Genomic DNA, 24,303 nt, shown 5'->3' on the forward strand with positions numbered 1-24,303 from the left:
ATATGTGACCTGGCCGACACAGCTTGCGTATCACAGAGACGGCCTGCAGTGAGGCCAGCTCTTCGCCTGCCGGAAAAGCAATAGGCTCATGCTTTCCTGACGGTTGGGGCTTCAGACCTTCCCAGCTCCCGATTCTAAGACTGCTTCTCTCCTCCAAAAGCAATGAAATGCAATTTTAGGAGCCCTCAACTTTCAGGAGTCCTTGACCAAAAACAAAATGGAAAGCCAGGTCTGGTGGTTCAGGCTTGTAAAATCCAGCTACTCAGGGAGGAGCTAAGGCAGGAGGATCATAAATTTAAGGCCATCTTAGGCAACTCAGTGAGACCCTGTCAATTTAAAAAAAAAAAGGGGGGGGCTGGGGATCTAGCTTAGTGCTAGAGAACTTGCCTAGCACTCATGAAGCCTTAGGTTCAATCCCAAGGACAAGGAAGAAAAGAAAAGGATAGCCGGGCTAAGGAGGAATAAGAACCCCTGGGTCCCTGGCCCTCCACGGTCCTGAGAACTCCATCTGGACGGCTGGCATCCCTAGCAGGTGTTTGGTAAACAGCACCGCAGACTATGGGTGGCCCTCTTCCTATCTCCTTTATCCTGTTGACTGGCATCAGCTCAGCAGGCCCTCACTCACTGGTGACTAACCAGCTGAAGCCATGATTACTGGCAGATGGCTGCCTCCCTTAAAAGCAGACAGACAATAAATGCCACCACACACCTCGCCGGCAAAGTACAATCAAAACAAAATCTGAGCCTGGCTTTGATTTCCTCCAGTTTTCTCCCTGTGTCCCCTGGGCTACAGCTTGGAGAAGTATGAAAGGAGATGGAGAAGGGACTCCAATGATACTAGAAAGATCGTGGCACAGCCATGACCTTCAGGGGACGGTCATGGCCGAAGAATTGCAATGTGATCTCTCAAGACCGAAGAGAGGAAACCCCATCCGCTCACCACTGAATGACGGGCAGGACAGGAGAGGGGCTGGGACTTGGCAAGGACAGTGAGGAAGAGCGGAGCCTGCAACGGCTAGAAAACTGCAGGACCCCAAAGCTCTTTCGCCTTGGTTGCCTGCTGCGTAACTCTAGTGGTAAAACCCATCATAGCCCTGTTTTAGAAGACGTTTTTTAGGGCTCTGTGTGGCTCCAGGAAGGCACCCAACTGAATACTCCCTTAGACAGCAGAGCCCATTGTCGGTTAAATGTCTACTGTGTGCTGGGAACTTGCTTAACTGATTATAGACTCCACACCAACCTAAACAGACATGCATTTCTAGAGAAAAAAAAATGACTCAAGAAAATGAGATGATTTGTCCATGGTCCCCAGCTACCTGACAGAATACAAGGTCCTTAGTCCCATGCCAAAAATTGTGTGTATGTGTGTGTGTGTGGGGGGGGTCACAAGGGAACGGCATTGGGACTAATGACTCAATTATATGTGTGCTTGCTGGTTAGCCTTCAAGTCTTACTATGCTGCACTGAGTGGTCTGTGACTACACAGCCTAGACTGGCTGCCTCTTCAGTGCTGGGATTATAACTTATGTGCTACCATGCCCGGCTTCAATTATTACTCCTCCTCCTCTTTTTAAACAAATGAGTTTTGTATGTGTATGTACCTAAGTGTAGCACATGCACATGTGTGCAGGTGCCCCCAGAGGCCAGAGGGTGTTGGGTGCCCTGGAGCTGGAGTTCCAGGTGATTGTGAACCTCCAGATGTGGGTGTCAGGAACTGAGCCCAGGCTCTGTGCAAGTGCCCCTCACTACTCAGTCACCTCTCAGCCTGTGCCTCATGTCTCCCTGCCTGGCTTCAAACTCACTGCCTCCACCTCCTAAGTGCTGGGATTGCAGGAACTCACACCATACCCAACTTCAATCATAATTTAAACTCCAATTTTTGTAATTAAGATTAGAGCCCATGGACCCACAGAACCCCTTTCGAGTTCCTGGACCGTAAGTTATGCTTGTGACAAGGATATTTATCCAGACTGACACGTGACTGGCTGGAAAGCACAGACGTCATGGCTTATGTGTCAACACTCTCCAGCACTGGTGTCAAGCTTGTCAAGAACTGGGGACAAGCCTGCCCACACTTTGGGACTGAGGAGGTAGAAACACAGACCTTCAACTAAGCCGCGGGCTGTAGGTCCTAATCAAGTTCTTCGTCAAGTCACAATGAGAGGTGAGAGGAACATTTTCACTGCCAGACGTCCACTGCCAGGTCTTGTTCAGTGAGGCGGGAAGGGCCGGACACTGCTTCTAAGCTGGCAGAGGACCTAGGTGTGAGCTTCTAGTTCCTGTGCTGCCCGTACAATCTCAGCAAGCTGTACAAGTTCATGGGGCCTCCGTTCCCAAGTGGTAGACAGTAAAGGCTCCCAGGATCCTCCGGGGAATTAAAAGAGTGAGGATCCATGAAAATGACGAGCCTGGAGCTGGTACCTAGTGTGCGGTTGGTAAGTGTGAGATGTGACAGGAATTAAGACCTCAGCCGATTGCTGGGAGTCATCACCTGAACTGACCTGTGAGGACCAGCAGAACACAACTCAATCCTCAAGAGTGCAAAGAAGGAAGTGTGTAGCAGTGACACAGGTTAGCCCAGGAGTCAGGGTGATGGAAGGCTTTGCTAGAAGGAGCTGGGCAAGATGGGTCTCCACACTGATCACTGATAGATGAGAAGGGCCTGAGAACCCCTCAGACTGAAATAAAAGCCCAAATCAAGGTGGCTCAGCAGGTAAAGGTGCTTGTTGATAAGCCTGATGCCGTACACATACACACACACACACACACACACACACACACACACACACACGAATGAATGAATGAATGAATGAATGAATAAATAAATAAATGTCACAAAAATTCAGAGAACCCAAATTAAGTGTACCTGCCTTTCCAGAAAAGCCTGGCCAGACAGTACCATTGGTGGATGAGGTCAAGACCAAACATCTCGTTCTCTGAATGCTGGGTTACTGGTCCACAGGGCTCAAGACTTTGTTTCGCTCAAGCGCTGATTTATCACCATCCTGAGGACAGGATCCAGTGGGAGCCGGCTTGGAAGCTGGTGACAAAGCCCCAGCCCAGGGCCCCGGGCCCCTAATGCCCATCCTTAGCCTCGCTGTCCCTCACCCAACCCCCTTTATACAGAACGATCAGGCAGGGCCTCTGGGCATCTCCTGGGTTCTCTATCAGTTCACTGGGGAATCTGACTTTCTAACTTCACTTCCTCTCCTGTGAGTCTGTACCTGCTGCAAGGTCTGCTGTCAGGCTAAAATAGTCCAACATCCAAATGGAACCCAACCAAAACCTCCCCTCAGCTTTAGCTAACTAGTCCTTGGATGTTTCCCATGCACACTGGAGATGTAGCCTGAAAGGTAGGAGCCCCCAGACCTACTGGGCCACACTGCCAGGCTTCTGTTCTGGGTCAAGAGAGGGGCTATGGGCCCTGGGTCCCACTGGACCTGGCACCTGTCTGTCAAATCCCTACGACAGCCGCTGCTGGCAACTGACCCCTGCTCTGAAGTCCCCTACACTGCTCCTCCTCTCACACTGGACGGCATCTGAAATCCCTCCTGTGTGTGTCTGGGAACCCTGTGCACTTTGGGGGCCTCTGGCCTTCTTGTGTATCCCAGGTCTGACGGTGCTCGCTGGGCCCAGGGCCCTCCAGAAGTCTGCACTGAGCTGAGTGCAGGGCCACGTGTGCTACTGGTCCACCATTCTCGAGTTACTTAATGCCACCTTTTCTTGTCCGCTTTGGGCTGTGATTAGAAACAGCACTGCGCCTCACACCCTCCGATGACACCCAGTGGCTTGCTCCTAATCACAATCCTAAGGAGCAGGGAGGGGGATCACAGATTCTATGCTGAAGTTTTCTTTGGGTGTTAACTAGTTCAGCATGTGGAAGGGAGTCACAGGCAACAAACAAAAACCCAAACAAGACAGCAGCGGCTCCCTGCGAGTGCTAAGCACCAGTTTCCGGGCACGGCGGCTGGGGCAGGGCACCTGCAGCTCCAGGTCTGGCCCTTGCCAGCCTCCGCTCAGCCAGTCCGTCCTGCAGGCTCGTCAGTCCGTGCTCTGTTCCTGCTGCAGAATGGAGGGCTCCCACCTCCTCTGCTCTCTCTCCCTTTGCCTTCCCCAACCACTTCGGTTTATTCAACACCTTCCTCTTCAAGTCCGACAGGCAACAAGCAAGCCCCGTCTTCCAGCCGATTGATCTGCCTGTGGTCTAGACAGCCCCAGGGGACACCATGGGCCAGATTCAAAGTCCCCCTGCAGCCGTCCCTAGTCTTTTCCATTTGGGGCAAACCGAACGGATGACTCAGGAAAGGGAAGGCAATGGTAGAGGAGTCCACGGCACTAAGAGATTCAGCTTCGGGAGGGAACTTTACGGCAGGGGACGAAGCGGGGAGAGGACCCTCAAATCAGAACCCCTTGTAGACAGCCCAGTCTTTGCTCGCTCCCCCAGCCTGGCAGAGAAGGGGACAGGCTCCGCAGAGGGACAGTGATGAACACGCCCCCTCACACATCCCACCTTCTAAGGTATTCTCTTTAAGTCACGGAGAAGTTATATAAGGAACAGACATATAGCTCCCGTGGAGCCAAGGAGCATTTGGTTCAGCCTTGAAGTGTTTAATTGAATGAGAGCCTCCGGGAGAACAAAGCACCAGCCAACAGCAGTCCTGCACACAGAGGCGACAATATGCACACAGAAGGAAACATCGCACACGGGGAGCGTGCAACCGCCATGCATTTACAGGGATCCAGCCAGAAAGGTCTGCTTACTCAGCCGGGAGGGGTCCCAAGGTCTCCTCTTCCGGATGCTGGGCTGTGAGATGCTGGCTGGTGCGGCAGACAAGCTGCTCTCTCGGCTCTGACAAATCCTGCTCTCACCTTCCAAAGGCCAATCCAAGGGGGGGGGGGGGGTTCCTGACTCTTTCAGCTCAGGCGGTTTCTAAGGTTCGGATGCTCTCGGGAGCCTGCTGCCTCACGCCTGCAACAGATGGGGACTGGGGCTGGGCGTGTTCCCAGTCCCCAGAGCAGCGCAACAAGCAGCTGGCAGACAGCATGAGCTGGCCTGAGACAGCCCAGGCGACAGTCCTGTTGGTTAGAGCTGGTTCGCTGCTTGAGAGGATGGCAGAGCTCAGGCGGATACCCTGGGTGTCCGTCAGGGCGTCCGTCAGGGCTGCAGCAGACTAGCATTCCCACCTGTGTCGGGGGCTGCCTGCTGAGGAGGTAACTGTACCACATAGGCAGCCAGTGGGAGGCGGGGTGGGGGGGGGCAGAGCGGAGCCCTGGGAACACAGGCAGCATCGGGGGGAACAGAGAGGAAGGAACTGAGGCCTGGGATGCAGCCGCTGGGGTCCTTCTGCCAGCAGGACCCCCGATCCTGTGCCCACAGGCAAAGGCTAGTTAACTTCAGAGGAAGACAACAGGCAGACTTCTGCAATCAGGCGAAATCAGGACTCCCAGGGAAACCCTTGTCCTTGCAGCTTTTCTCTCTCACAAGAACGACAGCTCTAGCCTTCCAAGAGGCTCTGCTAGTGAAGCCCTCACTGGCAGATACCACGTCCCCCAACTCCAGTCAGACAACCTGCAATCCCAGGCCCCCTGCAGGTGACACCGGCCTGCAATCCCAGGCCCCCTGCAGGTGACATGGGTCCGGCCTCTATCTTCCTTGCCTCTTGTTTCCTGGCTTCTGATGCACTGCTCTCCGGAGGAGCCTTTGTTATTACATGTGGGGTAGCGAATTCCTGGAGAGAAAATGACTCACCTGTGTGCTCACCACTCCTTCACAAACAAACCTTCTAGAGCCCATTCTCTCCTCACGACCTCTGCCACACCCTGGGCCTCCGTGCCTGCCCTGATCAGCCCAGAAATCACTGCAACTGTTCAAATCAGACAATCCCGAGCCTGTCTGTCCCCCTCAAAGGCACAGCAAAAGCTCCTGTCACCACTTCCCCTGGCCACTCTGCCTCCTGACCAAGACTGGCACTTGGCTGAGTGGTTGGTCCTACGCGTGGGCTCTGCCTCTTGTTTCCAGGGGTCTGTGAGCACAAGACATCGTAACAGCTTTCCTGCATCTGTGTGTCTCTCGACACCTGGTTGGAACAAGTCCTGGGACCTTTTAAGCAATTCCCTATGCCCAAAGGCACACTTAATATGCCACCCATGGGCTGTACGAGACCGAAGACACCTATGAATGTGGCCCAAGACAACTTCGGAAACTTAAAGTTAGGAGACATGTGTGCACGTTCATGTATGTGTGGAAGCCAGAGGACAACCTTGGATGTTGTTCCTCAGGAACCATTCACCTTGTTTTGTTTTGTTTTGATTTTTAGGAGTGTCTCTCCCAGGACCCGGGGCTCACAGATTGGGCTGGGCTGGCTGCCAGGGAGCTCCAGAAGCCCCTTGTCTCTCCTCCCCAGCCCTGGACTTACAGATGTATGCCACCATGCCCAGTTTTTAAAGATGAGTTCTGGGGTCAATCTCAGCCCCTCATGCTTGTGTGACGAGCACTTTGCCAACTGAGCTAGGCTAGTCTGTGGCTTTCTTGAGGTCACTTTCAGCCCAGGAAGGTAAGAGGCAGCCACTGTTCAGCTAATTCTGAGATCTAAGAATTCAAAGCTTGAGGGTTAGGAAAGGAGGACCCCTGAGGCCCAGTATCCTAAGCAGCTCATCACCTTGAAGTGAAAACGTCACTTTACCCTGAAACTCTGTTTCTCTTCCGTAACCTGAGCAATGTGTCACCTGATGTACCTCAAGGTCCTCTCCAGACCTAAACCATAAAGTTCTGTGACCATAACCCAGGTCTGTGCCACAGCTCAGTCATTTCTCCAGGCCTCAGTCCTGCCTCTTAGAAAACCATCTGCATGGAAACAGTGGCTCTGAGCATCTCCCAGGGCTTCTGCTGAGATAATGGATGAACAAGCATCTGGACAAAGATGAACATCGGCTTGAGATGTGCAGGATTATTCCAGAACCAGAGGGCAGCACTAGAATAAACACAAAGCTTAGCAAAAACCACGCTGTGTACCACTGAGCAAAGGGCTGACATCCTGAAACTAGCCCCCTGGGCGTGATGTGAGTGGCCTACCAGACATCCAGCCAATGGCAATATTTTCTCCTGCTGGTTCTCCAACTAGCCTTGCTGGGTGAGCTGGACCTGTTTTATTTTCTGTGTGCTTTATTCCAAAGCATATAAACAAGCCTAGGTTGTGGGGGTGGGGGTGGGGGTGGGGGGGTGGGGATAATTTGCTTTGCCTGGAAAAGCTAGAAATGCCAGGGAAACAGATGGGTACCACCAAGCCAAGGTTTGCTTCACTTGGAGGCGAGCTCCTGAGAATGACTTATGGGCAGGGGGTGGGGGTGGGGTGGGGAGGGCAATAGTTTCCTATAGCTCACTGCCAGTGATTCCACATCTCGGGTCAGGGAATCACTCAAGCAAAGACAAGTGCTGTGCCCTGAAACTTGCAAACACACATGTGGCCTGTCTTCACCTGTGTGAAGTCTTGCTCCTACAGCCTGCACTGAATGCTTCAGTGGTTTGTTTCCCCTTTGGGATTCGAGCTTGTCTGCCTTCTCACCTTAGAAGGCGGAAGCCGGTTCTCTTGGAAGACAAAAGCCACTAGACAGAAGGTCCTGGCGGAGCCTCAGCACCACGGCGGGTACTCCCTGGTCTCAGAAGGAGCCGAGGTGGAACGGTCCCTCACACACACACACACACACAGTGCCACTCTGTGTACCATTCCCAGACCCCAAACCATGGAAAAGCGAGAAAAGTCGGGGAAAACCGCCAGCTCCAAGGGAGCTGCCTGGGGAACACACTCTCTTCGGTAAGGATACAGTCCAAAGGAGCCTCATTCGGACTTCGTGGGCTTGCCCACAGCTGTCACTCCAAGGCCTCAGCCTCAGCCTCCACAGGCAGGCACCTGCAGACCCTGAAGTTCTCCATTCTGTTGAGGCTCTAGCCTAGTGAAGGGCCCTTCCCTGGCCCCTCGATGCTGAGACATACAAGTCCTCCTGGATTTGATGTTTACACTGTATTCACAATGCTGAGGTCCTTTTATGCCACTGCAGTCCACACAGCAGGTAAAGGGGCATCGCATTGTTTTCTTCTCCCACCCCATCTGTGTTGGTGTGTGTGTGTGTGTGTGTGTGTGTGTGTATGTATGTATACGTGTGTGTATGTATATGCATGCACATGTGTGTGGAGTCCAGGGGTTGACACTAGGTGTCTCCTTCAGTCACTTTCCTTCTTGTTTTTTGAGGCAGGGGCCCTCACTGAATCTGGAGCTCGTGGATTTAGCTAAAATCCAGCAAGCCATCCCTGAGAGCCTCCTGATTCTGCCTCCACCCAGTTGTTCTGTCTTGTTTTAATGTGTAAGCATTACTAAGTAATGCTTACTAAGTAAGCCCTTTAGTAACTGGATCATTTCCCAGCCCCACTCCCCCAAGCTCCTTTTGAAGAATAAGGAAACTGCGGTCTGGAGACCCTGAGTCGCCACGCTCACTGCTGGCAGGCAGTCCTGGTTGTCAACTTGACTCACCCGGGAAAGGGGACCCTCCACTGAAGAATTCCCTCCACTGGACCAGCCTATGGGCAAGTCTGTGGGGGCACTTTCTTGATTGTTAATTGATGTGGGCCGAGAGGCCAGCCCACTGTGCCCTCCATCCCCAGGCAAGCTGCTCCTGGGCTATGTAAGAAAGCGAGGTAAGTATGAGCTGGAGCAAGCCAGTAAGCAGCCTTCCTCACAGCTCAGGCTTCTGCCGTGACAGTCCCTCAACGATGGACTGCAAGCTGAAATCAACCCTCCCCTCCCCCAGGTTGCTTTCGGTTATGTTCATCCAGGCAACGGAAAGCTAACTAGAATGGTTACTAAGCCGAGATGTTGATGTTGCCAGGATTCCATCACAACCTGGCTCCGCACCTCAGTACCACACTGTCCTAAGAGTCCCAGCCTTTTATCTGTGTGTTTTGGCTTCTTTGTATCTTTTGTTCTTTCTGTGGTCTGTGCTCACTATTTCTGTCATGGAAAACAAGGCTACAGGGCTTACAAGATGGCTCAGTGGATAACGGTGCTTGCCCTCCAAGCCTGATGACCTGGGTTCAATCCCTGGACCTCGAATACAGGCGGAAGGAGAGGACTGGCCCCACAAAGTTGTCAGTAACCTTCACACGTGTGTTATGGCATGTGCACACCCCAATATCTGCATCACACTAATAATAATAATAATAATAATAATAATAATAATAATAAATGAATTTATAAAACACATTACAGCCAGAGTCTCTGAGGCACATGATATCATAGTAAACTGTCTAACCTGCTCTGATTAAGCAGGTATATTAAGGAATTACATTAAAAATTTGAAACAGTGACTTCAAAGACACAAAACATAGCAAATGTGGCCAGAAAATCTCAAGCCATGCACAATATTTCCTGAGCCATACTAACAACACAGAAGACCAGAAATCTAGAGCACACGTGTGTAAATCTTGTGCCCTCTACTCCTGTCCATGGATAACGGACCTGGGTGAATGTCTTAGTGCCCCAGGACCGGTCACAAATGCTTGCCTGACCCCCCCTGTCTTTAGTCATGCATCCGTAAGTTAAACACAGAGATGCTTTCAATGAACCTCTGTTCTCCCTCCTGAGTGTCGATGCTACCCCTGCCTGTCTCAGGCCTGCGGGGTCTGCGAAGTGCAGGCCGGAGGCCAGGGGAGCGGCATCACTGAGCTGCTGAAGCAAGAGGGGTCTGCATCCAGGCATCTTCCCTGCACTCAGCAACTCCATGTACTATGCAGAGTGGTTTAGCAGCCTCTGAAACTGTGACTGAAAACCAACCCTCCAGAGAGGTCCACTGGACCCTGCAGGAATCCTCAGGAGTCTGCAGGAGACGGCTTTCTAGGCAGCTCAGGGAAGGCTAGAACCCCTGTGTAGCCTGGCTTTCCCTGCTGGCTGCTGCCCTTGAAGTTCAGATACCACTGACCTGGGCGAGCCCTTAACCTCACAGGACACTGCTGTAGAGCTTTGCCGTTAAAAACAACAACACACAAACCTTTGGGTTATGAGTGTCCCTCTGTAGGAACACACACACACACACACACACACACACACACACACACACACACACACACACACACGCTTGCCTGATACAGCCCCGGGTTTCATCTCTGCAGAAACGAAACAAAAACAAAAGAACAGCTCGTCGTGAATCTGCCAGAGCGCAGCAGTGAAACTTCCCCTAAACCCCAGAACAGGTCCGACCTGCCACCTAAAATCATCACAGGACCTTGAAAAATAGTCTAAGGTCTCCTGTCTCTGTCCCTAGCTATCAGGCAGCTTGCGGCTGGCCCCTCCCCCGGGGCCAGAAACTATCGATATTTACCACGGTAACCAGAAGTTTGCCAGACCGCTGAGATTAGAGAGCCAAGCTCACCACCCAGCCAGTTCCTGGCACGTCTGTCAAGTAGTTCTACAGTTCCTAGACTAAGCTAGGCCTGGTGGGGCAGCCTGTCACCCCAGCTACTCAGAAGGTAGAAGGATGGGAATGAATGGAGCAGACCCTGTCTCTAAATACAACATAGGAAAATGGCTGGGGATGAAAATGGGGCAGAGTGACGGACCAGTGTTCATGGAGCCTGGGCTCCAGACAGTCTCTCTAGCTACAAAGACGTACATTAGCAATTGTTCCAGTCGTAGGTCGTGACTTTCACAGAACAGTTTTTCCATCTTTCAAAGCCATCTCGAAATGCTCAGAAGTCTTAAAGAGCCTCAAGCTGGTGCCTGGAACTTCACGTGTAAAAACTGCCCCCAGGGCCACAAGCTTCCCTGCAGAGTGTGGACCAGCCTGATCCCTTCAAAGCATGGTGTGTACACCAAGAGTTCATATGTGGACTGTGGCACTCATGAGTGTGTGAATGCACCACCTGTCGAAGCAGGGACTCACCACTATCAAATAAGCTCTCACGCAATAAACCCCGAGTCCTGCGTATGACCACTAGGCCAGTGACTGGCCTGCAATCCCACAGCCTGCAGCTGTGGGCTGGGGCAAGAACCCAGACACTCCCGATTCTTACCCTCTGTGCCTGATGAAGAAATTAGCCCTTCCACTTGGCATGTGTGCACAGAAGCCAGCTGTGATAGGGGTTGTGGAATATCAGTTTAAGATGTGTTAACATTTGTTTATGCTGTGGAATATTTGTTTAATGATGCAAAGATGTGTTGCATCTTTTATGTTACATTTGTTTAACTCTGTAAAGCTTTCCCTGCCACCTGATTGGTCTAATAAAGAGCTGAACAGCCAATAGCTAGACAGGAGAGAGGCATAGGCAGGGCTGCCAGGCAGAGAGGATAAATAGGAGAAATCTAAGCTCTGGAGGAGAGGAGGAGCAGGATGCCAGGCGCCAGCCACCCAGCCACCCAGCCAGCCATGGAGTAAGAAGGAAAAAGATATAGAGAGTAAAGAAAGGTAAAAAGCCCAGAGGCAAAACATAGTTAAAGACAAACAGGATAATTTAAGCTAGAAAAGCTGGCTAGAAACAAGCCAAGCTAAGGCCAGACATTCATAAGTAAGACTAAGTCTTCATGTATTTATTTGGGAGCTGGATGGCAGGTCCCCAAAGAGAAAAACAAATAACACAAACAAACAAACAAACAACAACCCAGCTACAACAGGATTATTCATGCATACTGCAATAGAGCCCTTTGTAATAAGATGATGCATGGAGAAAGCATTCAAGAATTTGGGGTAAGTAAGACACAACACACACACACACATACACGCACACACACACACACACACACACACACAAACATGATCACACACGCTCACACACACTCACACTCATCTTGGTCCAAGCCTCATCTCCCTCTGCCCCTATCCTGATGACTGATAGCACCCACAACACAGGAGACTCCAGCTTGCATCCTTTTAGTTTAAGGTCTCTACCCCTGTATAAGAGGCACACACTCTTTTGACTGTTCCATCCCTACCTAACGGGATGTGACTATCTCACACAAGCTCATCTGCCAATCCAGAGTAAAGCTCCCCAGACCTGAGGAGGAGGAGCTCTTGTCTGGGAGTCCAATCATGGGATGGGCATGAGAAAGAGAGTATTTATGCCCTGTTTCTTGGTTAAGACAGGTTGCTCCTGCTCTGTCTCTTGGGTCCCCTCCCAGACTCCAGCTGGGGCAAAAGAAAAGCAGAAGACAGAGAGGACTACCCCGTACTCCCAAGCATTGTGGACTTCAGAAAAGAAGTCATTAAGACAAGGAACAAGTAGGCTGGAGTTGACAGCAGTCACCAGAGAAGTTTCTGAAGGCAAGAGCTGCTTTGGCAGTGTCTTAGTTAGGGTTTTAATTGTTGTGAAGAGACACCATGACCATGGCAACTCTTATAAGGAAAACATCTAACTGGGGACTCACTTACAGTTCAGAGGTTCAGTCCACTATCATCATGGTGGGGAGCATGGCGGCATGCGGGGAGATGTGGTGCTGGAGCGGAGAGTCCGACATCTTGCAGGCAACAGGAAGCTGACTGATAGTCACCCTGAGGGAAGCTTGAGCAAGAGACCTCACAGCCCGCCCCCACCGTGACACACTTCCTCCAACAAGGCCACACCTCCTGATAGTGCCACTCCCTTTGGGGACCATTTTCTTTCAAACCACCACAGGCAGCAATTCCTATAAAAGGGCTTCACGAAAGGAGTACGGTGGAGGCTGAGGTGGTGGCAGGGTAGACAAGCCTTGTGGGGCTCTCACAGTCTGTAAGGCTCCCCTGTGCTTGCCCCTAAAGTACAAAGGTTCTAGAAGGCTCTCAGAAGTTGATAGCAGGTAGGCCTCCCTTTTAGCTGCAAGCCAAGGCTGGGAGTTGGGTCATCTATATTCAACAGCCTATCGGCTGCTCATCTTGGACAGGTGCTCCAATTCCAAAGGTCTGGGACCTAAATCACACCCAGCCGTTGTGGCTCATCAGGAGGCTTTGCTTGGGATGCCACTCAGCAGGCTCAGGCTCCGGCTTAACCAGAACCACAGGAACACGATGGTCGCCTAACAGTTTTCCACTTGCCCTCAACAAGGCCACCCCCAAGCAGATCCTGTGCCAGCCACTGTGGGCTCCTCTTCCCAAGCACACTGAGAAGGCATCACCTGTCCTTCAGAGTGACTTCTAGTCTTCTGTGGGTTCAAATCCTAATGTTGTCATTTGCCCACATCACAACCCTGGGGAAGGCATTTAACCACTGAGGCCTCATTTTTCTCCACTGTACAGTGAGATTGGTAGACATGCCTTCTTCCAAGTGCAGTAAAGAGTAAATCCCCAGTGCTGGAGAGATGGCTCGGAGATTAAGAGCTGCTCTTGCCCACACACATAAACAGACATAAAAATAAAATCTTTTTTAAAAAAGTATACATACACACACATGCATCTGCACAAATGCACACACATATGCCAAGCTTTACAAAGTAGCGTAGGTCATTTTGGTGACGTGTGCCTTGGATGTTAACTAGCCCCCATTTGGAGGTGTTACTATGACAATTTTGAGTGGAGAGAGCCACAGAGACTCTAAACCTTCCCCGAGGCAGGAAATGGCAGGAAGGCAATCACAGGTAGTTCTAACTCTCCTTTGGTCACCTCTGGGGTGGGTAGGACATTCAAATCCTACCAAGCCTGGACTGGCATCAGGGCCTGAACACGCACACCCAAGAAAGTGAAAGCCTCTAGCCTAGGGTGGCCTGGCCTCAAAGGCGGCAGTGGGTCAAGGGCAGGGCTTTGCTGCTGCCTCAGCCTCCCCGTCCGCAGCTCACTGACCACAGCGGGTGAGCGCTGACTTTGTAATACCCTGCACTACCCTGAGGGAGCTGTGGAGCCAGATGGGATGCTCCTGTTATCAGATGCATAGGGAAGGGGGCTCCACCGTGCTAGGGGGGAATAGGTCAGGCTGGCAGGGGCTGACCGGGGTGTGTCCAGGCTGGGTAGGGTGCTGTGGGCTTGGGCAGACTATGAAATCAAGGAGGAGGCTCAGGGAAATTAGGAGCAGGCTTAGCAGCATTCAGCCCTTGCTTCAAGGTCCTGGCAAGGTGGGCAGGATGGGAGGAGGTGAAGGGCTCCGCGTGCCCAGGCCCGAGGCTTCCACCTGTACCCCTGCCAGTCAGCCAGTCCCTTCCTTTTCCCCTCAAACCACTCTGGAAGAGAAGGGGGCACCATGAATCCATAATGGAAAATGTTCAGCCCTGATTTAAAAAGTGAACAAGGCAAATGGGCCTTCTAGCAATGTCTCGGCTCTGGGAGGCAGAGCCACTGAACATCTAGGATTCTCCAGAGTTCTGCCAGGAGCTGGCTCTCAGCCAGTCTGCCTGTCAGTCAGGAAACCCAGCTTCAGCTGTTGGGACTGGGCCCCTGACCTCACCTTGTCACAAATGGGCAGAGTGACCAGGGCACAGGGCCACTTTCCTCTCGGCCAGCGTGAGCCTTTTGCAGCTACCCAGGCATAAGAGCAGGAAGCCGGGAAGAGCAGGAAAAACCTGTAGCCAGTTTTCTTAGCTAAGAGATTCCATAGTGATTTTTTTTCCCAAAAAACTGAATAAACATTAAACACAAGCTGAGACTTTTAAACCAGTTTAACATTTTATAAAGAAGCTTCTCCCTGCTGATATGGGTTGATTGCATGCCATCCTCCAAGAAAACATCAGTCAGAAGCCCATAACACAGAACAGGGGCTGTAGAATACACCCATTTATGAGCACTCACCCTGGGCCTGGCACCACAGTAAGGCTGGGACAAAATGTAGGTGATAAGAAGTGAGAGCCGTGCCCTGGGCTTTGCCAGTCTCCATGGCAGGCTGCCATTGCACATTTCACCTGCAGAGGTGGCAGTGGCGGGTGTGTGTGTGTAGGGGGGGGGGCGGGGGGGGGGGGTTGTGTGTGCAGAGGTGGAGAAATTGGCTGCCTCAGGCTGTTTCTAGAACCCTTCTTAGCCTGGTCCTGGGATCCTTCCCCAGAGCTAAGTCCAGAGGCAGGAGCGCAGAGCAGTGCTGGAGAGTACCAATTTGAAGGAGTGCAAACCCACCTGTAGTGATTCAATCTGAAGTGAGCATGTTCACAACCTTGATCTGACTCGTGACAACTTACTAAATCAAAACTTGTGGAGCTCAGTGAGGGGCCCTGCCACACATCCAGAAGTCCCATAGATTTGGCTCAGCGCCTTATATTCAAAGAGAAACAGAGAGAAGCATCCAGGCCATGATCTGTAGGGTCAGAAGGGGCTTTGAGGAGAGAAGAGGAAGTCAGAAATTTGTGCTTTCCTTTAAGAAGGAATGGGACTGTGGTTATTCCAGAGTGGTGGGGGTCACCTCAGCCCAGAATGTTTATAATATTCCATGGCTGGACGCTTTGTAGTTGACCCCAGTCACAGGCCCCAGTTCGGGCTGTCTTTTGTTCTCCTTGTGTTTCCACTCTGTCATCCTGGTCCTAACGCTTCTCAGTTGTTCCAAATGGAGTCTTCAGGTAGTCCAGGATGGCTTCTATGTGATCCCTAGATAGGGATTATACACTCCCTATACAATCAAGGATGGCTGTGAACTCCTGACCCTCTGCCTTTTCCTCTCTCATGCTTGGATGGTATATGCCACAGGTTTACACTGTGCTGACAACCCAGGGCTGTGCGCATGCTGGACAAGCACCACGCTAACCAGCCTCCTCTCCAGCCACCGACACCCCGGTTCTAAGGAGACACTGGTTCGCGGTTCCTGGCTTCTTAGCACTGCTCGGGAATGAAACTGAAGATAATGTATGAGCGCTCGGAGTCTTTTGTTTCCCCAGGTACCTCGGTTCATACTCGCCATTTCTCCCACCGATCTTTATTTGAATCCCTACGAACTTGAGGTAACCTGCTGCAGGGGAGGGCCATGGCCTGGGTTACTGGCCCAGGGATTATTTGTGCCCTCAGTGATACCTTTTGATTTTTTTGTTTTGGAGACAGGGTCCCTCTCTATAACTGGTCCTAGCCTGCAAGCTCCTCCCTCTCAGTTCACGGGTGCTGCAATCACAGGGCTGTGCCAACATACCTGGCCGGCTACCCAGCTACCCAGGATCTTAAAAACAACGTGACAATGGTGACCTTTTCATAAATACACATAGCCCTTCACCCCTGGAGCCACACAACTGCCATGTGCTTCCTCTCAGCTGGATCTAACTCAAAAGTACACCAGGGATAGTTGCTGTACACCAGGCCCTCTGGCCAACAAGGCCTTAGGAGGGCTAATGGCTTTGCCTCAGCGGGAGGAACACAGATTACATGGAGGGCCATGTTTCCCAGAGACAGGAAGCTCCCCAGCTGTTTGTCCCTCCGCTTGCCATCACCCTTGGTCGCCTTCCCACTTGAAGCTGGTGTTGGTTCAGTGTGTCCTTTCCATTGGAACAAACACTCGGGTACCGGCCTCTCTGGCATGGCAGACAAGGTGTTTGGAGCGCCTGTCATCAGCTTCAAGGTCACGTTTCCTTCCTGCCCTAAGACCCCTGCACTCCCTTTCCTGTCTCCAAGTTCCTCCAAACAACACAGCAAGTGAGCAAACAGCAGCTCCTGGCCGGCGCTCAGCATGGCCAGTTAGGCTGGTCTGTCCAGACAGTCCCGGGATAACACACCAGGCCCCACATCCCACGACACCCTCCATCCTTGCTAGCTCAGGCAACCCGTCCCCTCGGTGGGAAGAGGATCCAAGAGGTCAATCCCCCAGGCTCAGTCCTTGTCTTCACATGGCATCAACCTATGTGAGGGTCTGTGCCCAGATCTGTGTGTGTGTGTGTGTGTGTGTGTGTGTGTGTGTGTGTGTGTACGTGCTGTATAAGTTTCTTATACATGTAAACCCGTATGGGTGCCTGCAGGGACCAGAGGATATAAGTATCCTGTTTTTTCATACTCTCTGTCTGTCTTACTCTCTTGAGACAGGATCTCTCACTGAAACTAGGACCCCAAGAAAACTCAGAAATCCACCCTCCACAGCATCAGAGTTAGTGCATGGCTATGCTCAACTATTTTTTTTTTTTTTTTGAGACAGGGTTTCTCTGTGTAGTTTTGTGCCTTTCCTGGATCTCACTCTGTAGACCAGGCTGGCCTTGAACTCACAGAGATCCGCCTGCCTCTGCCTCCTGAGTACTGGGCGCAACTTTTTAAAATTTTATTTTCTGTGCATGGGTGTTTGGCCTACATATACATATATAGGTGTCCCACTTTCATGCCTGGTTCCGATAGTGGCTAGAAGAGGACATCAGATATCCTGGAACTGGTGTACAGACTGTTGTGAACCATTGTGTGGGTGCTGGGAATCAAACCTGGGTCCTCAGGAAGAGCAGTCAGTGCTCCAGCTGGTGAGTCATCTCTGCAGCCCCTTGCCTGACTCTGTAAATAGGTGCCGGGATTCCAACTCAGGAGCACATGCTTGCAAAGCAAGTACTCCTACCCACGGAGCTACCTCCCCACCCCAAGCCCTCCTTTTGTAAGGACAGCAGTCTGACGGAATGAGGGCCACTTACTTAATTCGTTACTTCACTCTCAAGTAAGGTCACATTCAGAATTCTGAGGGCAGGACTTAGATCTTGCTCTGGGAGACAGCTGTGTGTGTGTTTTAATCTGTAACAGTATATTCTTAGAAACTTATTTTTTTTTAACAAATCAAACCTCCCTCCCTTCCTTCCTTCTACCCTGCAGCCTAGGCTGGCCTTGAACTCACTATGTAGCTGAGGATCTTCTGCTTCTGCCTCTCAGTGCTGGGGTTACAAGCATGTACCACCGTGTCTGGGTTAGGCCATGGGTTAGGCCATACTGGCGACAGGACCCAGAGCTCTGTGCATGCTAGGGGGGCACTCTACCAGCTAAGCCACATCTCTAGCCCCCTCCATCCCTTCTACCCCATCACCCTCATCTCTGTCCACATCTGGTCAAAAGCACCAAAATTAGGTCCGCGGTATGTGAGGACAGTGCTTCTTGTACCTGCCCACTCTGAGGTCAGGCTGCCCCAGCCTGGGGACAGGAATCCAAAACAAGTTTATTTCCAGCCCCTTCTGCAATAGCATAGCCACAGCTGCTTATAATTTGGTAGCACCATGGTCCAGGAGCACTGCTTCTCTTCAAACTCATAATGAAATGTGAGGCTGTCCTGGTGGCCTGCTTCCAAGAGTGGGCACTTCACCCTCTCTAGTCCAGATGCATTATTAAATTGCCATGGCCTACTGTCCAGAGAAAGGCCCGTGGCTCCGACTCCTACTGCGGGGATCATTCCCCATGTTTTCTGGTCTGGTTAGGACACTTTTGGTGCTTGCCACGCTGCCTGGGTAAGGCAGCCCTCATAGGCTGGGAGCTGCTCCTAGGTGTTGCTGGGGATACTTGAGGCTGTGAGAAGGACAGTCAGGTGTGCCCCATGATGAAAATGGAACCAGTCCCCTCAAGGGCAACCTTGTCACTTTCAGGTTAGGTACAACCAAAAAGCGAGGCATCCCAGGATGGGGCTCTGCCAAACATAAGCCACAGGCATGTCCCCAAGGACCAGTGTACCCAAGCTGAAATATCTACAAACAAGTCTAATTTTGGAAACACACAGGACCCAAGGCATATCACACTGGCTAACTCAACTAGAATCCTATGATTTTTATGTGTGCATGCACAAATGTGTTGGTATGTACATTGTGTGAACACCTGACTATAGAAGTCAGAGGTTGATGTCAATACCTTTCTTGATTACTCTCTACAATATTTGTGTGTGTTTGTTGTGTGTGGTACATGTACACGAGTGTGCAAATATAGGAACACATGTGAGCCATTATGCCATCCCCAGACCAACCCCTGGCCACCTGCCTGGATGCAGCCCCAGGTGGGCACAGGAGGTATTATGTGTATGGGATCTTCTAGCATGTTCTGGCCATACCTTTTGGATTGGAGATCGATGTTGAGGACAGGACCCAGTCCTGAGGGTTCCCCATTCTCTTCTACTGGCCAGCTTCCTGCTAAACTAAATCTAGTATGAGGAGGCCTTTGTGTCTTGAGTCCGTCCATAAACTGTCACTTTAGTATATTGGTCGGGGAGTTTGTCTCCCGGAATTCTAGTTTTGGAAATCAAAATCTAGTTTTGATACCCCGAAGCCCATGTTCCTGGTATTTGGAGGTAGGGACCTTTGAAGGGTGTCCTAGTTAGGGGTACTATTGCTGTGATGGGGTACTTTTGGTCACGTGACAGTTCCATGACCAAAAGCAAGTTGGGGAGGATGGGTTTATTTTTTGGCTTGTGCTTCCACATTACTGTTCATCACTGAAGGAAGTCAGGACAGGAACTCAAACAGGCCAGGAACCTGGAGGCAGGAGCTGATGCAGAGGCCACAGAGGGATGCTTGCCTCTCATGGCTTGTTCAGCTTCCTTTACTTATTGAAGCCAGGACCACCAGGCCAGGGATGGCACAGCCACCACTAGGATGAACCCTCCCCCATCAATCACTAATTAAGAAAATGCTCTACAGGCTTGCCTACAGCCCCATCTTCTAGATGTGCTCTCTCAGTCGAGGTTCCTTCCTCTCAGAGGACTTCAGCTTGGGTCAAGTTGACATAAACCAGTCGGGACCAAGGGGATTATGAAGAGAAGGCTCTGCTCCTGGGAATGAACTACTCTACTCAGTGGATGAATGGGCTGCAGTGGACGGGCGTGGCTTTGGCCTTTGCACTACCATGGCATGGTGGTGTGCCCATCATCAAGAAGGCCATACCTAGATGCTGCCCCTTGACCTCAGAACTTCCCAACTCTAAGACCACAAGGAAGTTTCTTTATAGTTATTGATGATTTTGTAATTAATAAGTAATCAATCTTGGGCATTCTGTTATAGCAACAGAACATGGACTATGACGTACGGAATAAGCTGAACGCTTAACTGACGAGTATGTGATTTTGTTTTTTTAAATATGGCTCAGCTGAGTAGCAGCCAGTGACGGCTGCTGACTGCTGAAGTCATATTCCAATGAGGTGAGGTGCACATAGCTGAGATCCACTCGAGCTCTCTTAGGCTCGCCTCTCATTTCTGCCTGAGTCTCCGTGTTCTGCCTCCTAAAGTCCTGCCAGCTGCCCGACTGGTCAGTTAATGCCCACTCAGTTAAACCGTGTAAGTTAAATTCATCTACAGTTTTTGACTTAACAAGCGTCTGTTTCACTTAACACCATGACAAGTCCACTTAGAACTCTGAAGAGAAATGGAGGTGGAAGGAGAGTGGAGTGAGTTAAGTCCAGAAGGTTCCGTTCGGGCAAGTTTGCAAAAACACCCCACAGAGGCCACTCAGCCCACAGCCAGTGTTTTTTTTTTTGGGGGGGGGATTCTGTTTAAATTCAACCTCATGTGCCTTCAGCTATGAAACATTTCTGAGCTCGATGATGTAGGCCTGTAATCTCAGCTACTCAGGAGGCTTGTAGGTTCAAGACCATCCCAGGCTGCAGACATCCATGAAAAATATAAGATGACATGGAGCCCCCACACAACCTAGCTCTCCTTGTTGACAGATATCACGACAAAGTCCAACACAATGTTTTGCACTGGGGGGGGGTCACAGCGGGGTGGAGTGAATCAGACCCATAGCACCAGTCTACCCTGACTCACCACAATGAAAGAAAATTGGTTAGATTTGGTATTTTTTTTTTTTTTTTTTTTTTTTTGGTTTTTCGAGACAGGGTTTCTCTGTGTAGCTTTGCGCCTTTCCTGGAGCTCACTTGGTAGCCCAGGCTGGCCTCGAACTCACAGAGATCCGCCTGCCTCTGCCTCCCGAGTGCTGGGATTAAAGGCGTGCGCCACCAACGCCCGGCTAGATTTGGTATTTTTAATTAAGAGAAAGTTCAGTTGCTTAAAATAGTATCACAAATATTTTGAGATGACCTTTAATTTTATGGGGATAATTCAGAGGACAAGGAGGAGGGAAAATAGGAAAAGTACACAGGGAGTAGCCATGGGAGAAGGAAACTGGAGGACTCCAGGGGAGAGGGCAGCAGGAGGTCAGGTGTACCTCACTTTTGCTCTGGGATCCCAGCATCCATCAGAGCATTGCTACTGTTGGACTAACAAAGCCAGAGACGTGGAAGAGTACACAGTCAGCAGCAGCATGAAATAGTCTCTTTAAAGAGGGGGAGCGTGGCTGGGAAGGGAGGCAATTACAAAGTGTGAGTGTGTGTGTGGGGGGGTGGTTAGCAGAGATGCAGGAATGTTCTTACTGGTGATGGTTGCTCTTCTCTCCACCACCTTTGGACTAAGCTCTTACCTTTATAGTAAACTGGGAAGATGGCTTAGTCAGGAAAGCACTTGCCACACAAGCGTGAGGACCTGAGTTTGATCCCCAAAACCAGTTGTCATGGTGCATGCTTGTAATCCCAGCACTGAGGAGATATGCGCACACAGACACACACACACACACACACACACACACACACACACACACACGATGCTATTGAGCAATCACTAGCCCCCTTATCCTTATCTCCATGGCCCTGCCTGTGTGGGTCTGTTGTCCAGTAGTGCAGGAAGAAATTATTTGGGGACTAAACCTAAACAAGTAGAGAATCTACCGTCCTTGCAACGAAACCAGTGCAACAAGAGCACTAGCCCGTCTAGTTTACAAGGCTCCGAGGAGAGACCCCCATGGGCAGGACAGGTGGAGAGGGAACATGTGCTGGACCCTGGCTAGGAATCCCCCAGGCTGTATGCGGATGGGGACAGGAAACAGGTGTCCCAGTCGCGTCTCAGCTTCACTCAGGGTGGTCCGTCCCTCTGCTTCTAGAAGCAAGGTGGCAACACCAGACTCAAGGCAGGAGGACCTGGAAGCGCTGACGACAGCTCCTCTGGCCACGGGACACTTCCATGGCTGGGGGATGGGCAGGGGGCTACACAAAGAACTGGAGTCCCTGGGACCTGGGCAGGCAGTCCTGACAGGCTTAGACCCTGCTTCCCCCAGTCCCCTCGACACCCTGGCCTTGGCCTGTCCCCGGCATCTCAAGCTTCCCGGGCATGTCCTACCTGACTTACTGGCCACATAGCACCAAGATGATCAGGGCTCCAGGAGCGCGGACCAGTCTTTCCTTATCTAGAAGGGAACACATTGTGCCTTCGCTGCCCCCAAATCCAAGCTTGCTGGCCTCAAGTCTATGTACACATTTCTTTGAGAATTAGAAAATAAGTGATGTTTTTGGCCACGAGACAATTACAGAGATCAACCAGAAGACAGGAGGAAAATCCAGAGGATGAAGAAATCAAGTAACCATGGAGACCAAAGCAGGGTGGCATCCGGCAAGTACCTCAGGAGCCGCCCATGGGCCCTGTCATCCATCCCTGCCAATCTCTTCGGGCCTCAGTTTCTCCACCTAGGCTATGACGACTGCCCATGAACCTGCTGCTTCTCTCTTCTTTCTTGACAAACCTGTACTTGGCACCGTATGTGACCTGTTCTTCTTGCTCTCCCACACGCTGCCGACACATTGTTCACATCCTCTCTACTCATCATGGTTGGAAGCTTGCTACTGCGTCACATCCAAGAGTTACGCCCTCAGTGGGGTTTAAAGAAGTGCTGTCTCTGGCCTTGGGGACCACCCGTGCGAGAAGTCTCTGCAGCATCTGGTTCCTGGGGTCCAGAACTCTGGTCTGGCACCCTGTGTGTGACCTCTGAGTGTTGAGGCCCAAGCTTGCCTGCAATGTCACTGATCTACTGGAGAGAAGCCTTCACAGACTCCCCTGAAAGGGACCTGGCTAGACAGCTCAACATAACAAGAACCCCCCTTCCCTGCTGATGCCGTCTGGAAGCCACAGCAGAGGAAACTGAGCTTGGCAGCTCCAGGGGATGGGGCTGCACCTACATCCCCAGGATTCTGAGAGAATCAAGTAGGGCTCAACAGGAAGACTTGACTCTCTCCTGGCAGGCATGTGGAGGCTTGAGCAGCTAGCTGGAACACTGACAGAAGAGTGAGCCTGAGCCTGTGTGCCAGGCCTTGCAAGCATTACATTTTGCATTACATTTGTAATTAGAGAGGTAAGCTTTAAGAAGACATTATCTAGGTCACCTGCTAGCAGAGGCAAATTCATCTCCCAACCTCCGAGAGTCATGGTAGATGATAAGGTAGCTCAGTCACGGTTCTATTGCTGTGAAGAGACACCACGGCCAAGGCAACTCTTATAAAAGAAATTAAGCCAGGAGGTGGTGGCGCACACCTTTAATCCCAGCACTTAGGAGGCAGCAGAGGCAGGTGGATCTCTGTGAGTTCAAGGCCAGTCTGATCTATAAAGTAAGTTCCAGGACAGGCTCCAAAGCTACACAGAGATACTCTGTCTCAAAAAAAAAAATCATTTAATTGGGGTATTGCTTACAGTTTCAGAGATTAGTTCATTATCATCATGATGGGGAAGCATGGGGGCACACCCGCGGACATGGTGCTGGAGAAGGAGCTGAGGGTTCTATAGCATGATCCACAGGCAGAGAGAGGTGCAAGGAGGGCCAGGCTCTGGGCCTGGCAGGCTCTGGGCCTGGCAGAGGCTTCTGAAACCTCAAAGCCCACCCTGTGGCACACTTCCTCCAACAAGACCACACCTCCTAATTCTTTTAATCCTTTCAAACAGTTCCACTCCCTGATGACTAAGGATTCAAATATATGAGTCTATGGGGTACAATCTCATTCAAACCACCACAGTAGCTGAGCAGCAGCCCTCAGGGATAATGGGTTCAGGGGGAGAATGGGCTCTGGGGCTCCAGAACCTGCTACCAGCCCTGTACTTTCTATTACAGAGACCAGACAACAAATGACACAGCTTAATTGTCAGGTCCTGGGAGAGCTAGCTGTATCATTTGTTGTCCAGGGTCCCCTAAAGATGTTGTCACCACCTGACAGCAGGAAGTAATTTTAAGAACATGACGCCCACATTCCCAAGAGGTGGGGTGGGTGGTTTTGGGTCGTTCAGTGGGTTATGGATACCATCATTTAGGGGGGTTGGTTACAAGCTGAACAAAGGAGATTAGATTCACAGATCTTGTTCTGAAAAGAGAAAGGGGGAGTATATAGAATGATAGAATAAAAGGGTAGATTATTGAATCTACTTTTAAACCAAAAAAGGAACTACTAGTCTTAAATATTTTACATTGGTATGGATTTTTGTATATTGATACAAATTTGAGGTTACTTTTGTTATACTGTATATGTTTCTACTCTAAGATATTTTTGTATATTGATACAAATTTAAGGTTACTGTACACACATTTCTACTCTTTTCAAGGTACTGTACCTATACAGCTCATTCAACAATATAATGTAAATTTTTAGTCCTT

General features: G+C 50.8%; 1 protein-coding gene across 6 annotated transcripts in view; it reads right to left on the minus strand.

Annotated features, from left to right (window-relative positions):
• Positions 1 to 24,303, minus strand: part of Prkag2 (protein kinase AMP-activated non-catalytic subunit gamma 2) — a 262,801-nt gene that overhangs the window by 212,341 nt on the left and 26,157 nt on the right. For 2 of the 6 annotated variants that reach the window (XM_076565999.1, XM_042273228.2), the window contains exon 1: positions 4,762 to 5,185. The exons of the other annotated variants lie outside the window; for them this stretch is intronic. The gene's annotated coding sequence lies outside the window, so the exon portion shown is untranslated. Of the gene's footprint in view, positions 1 to 4,761; positions 5,186 to 24,303 lie in introns of those variants that run through there. 6 annotated transcript variants of the gene reach the window in all.

This window comes from Peromyscus maniculatus, chromosome 3 (assembly GCF_049852395.1).
Source record: "Peromyscus maniculatus bairdii isolate BWxNUB_F1_BW_parent chromosome 3, HU_Pman_BW_mat_3.1, whole genome shotgun sequence".
In the NCBI taxonomy this organism is placed as follows: Eukaryota; Metazoa; Chordata; class Mammalia; order Rodentia; family Cricetidae; genus Peromyscus; species Peromyscus maniculatus.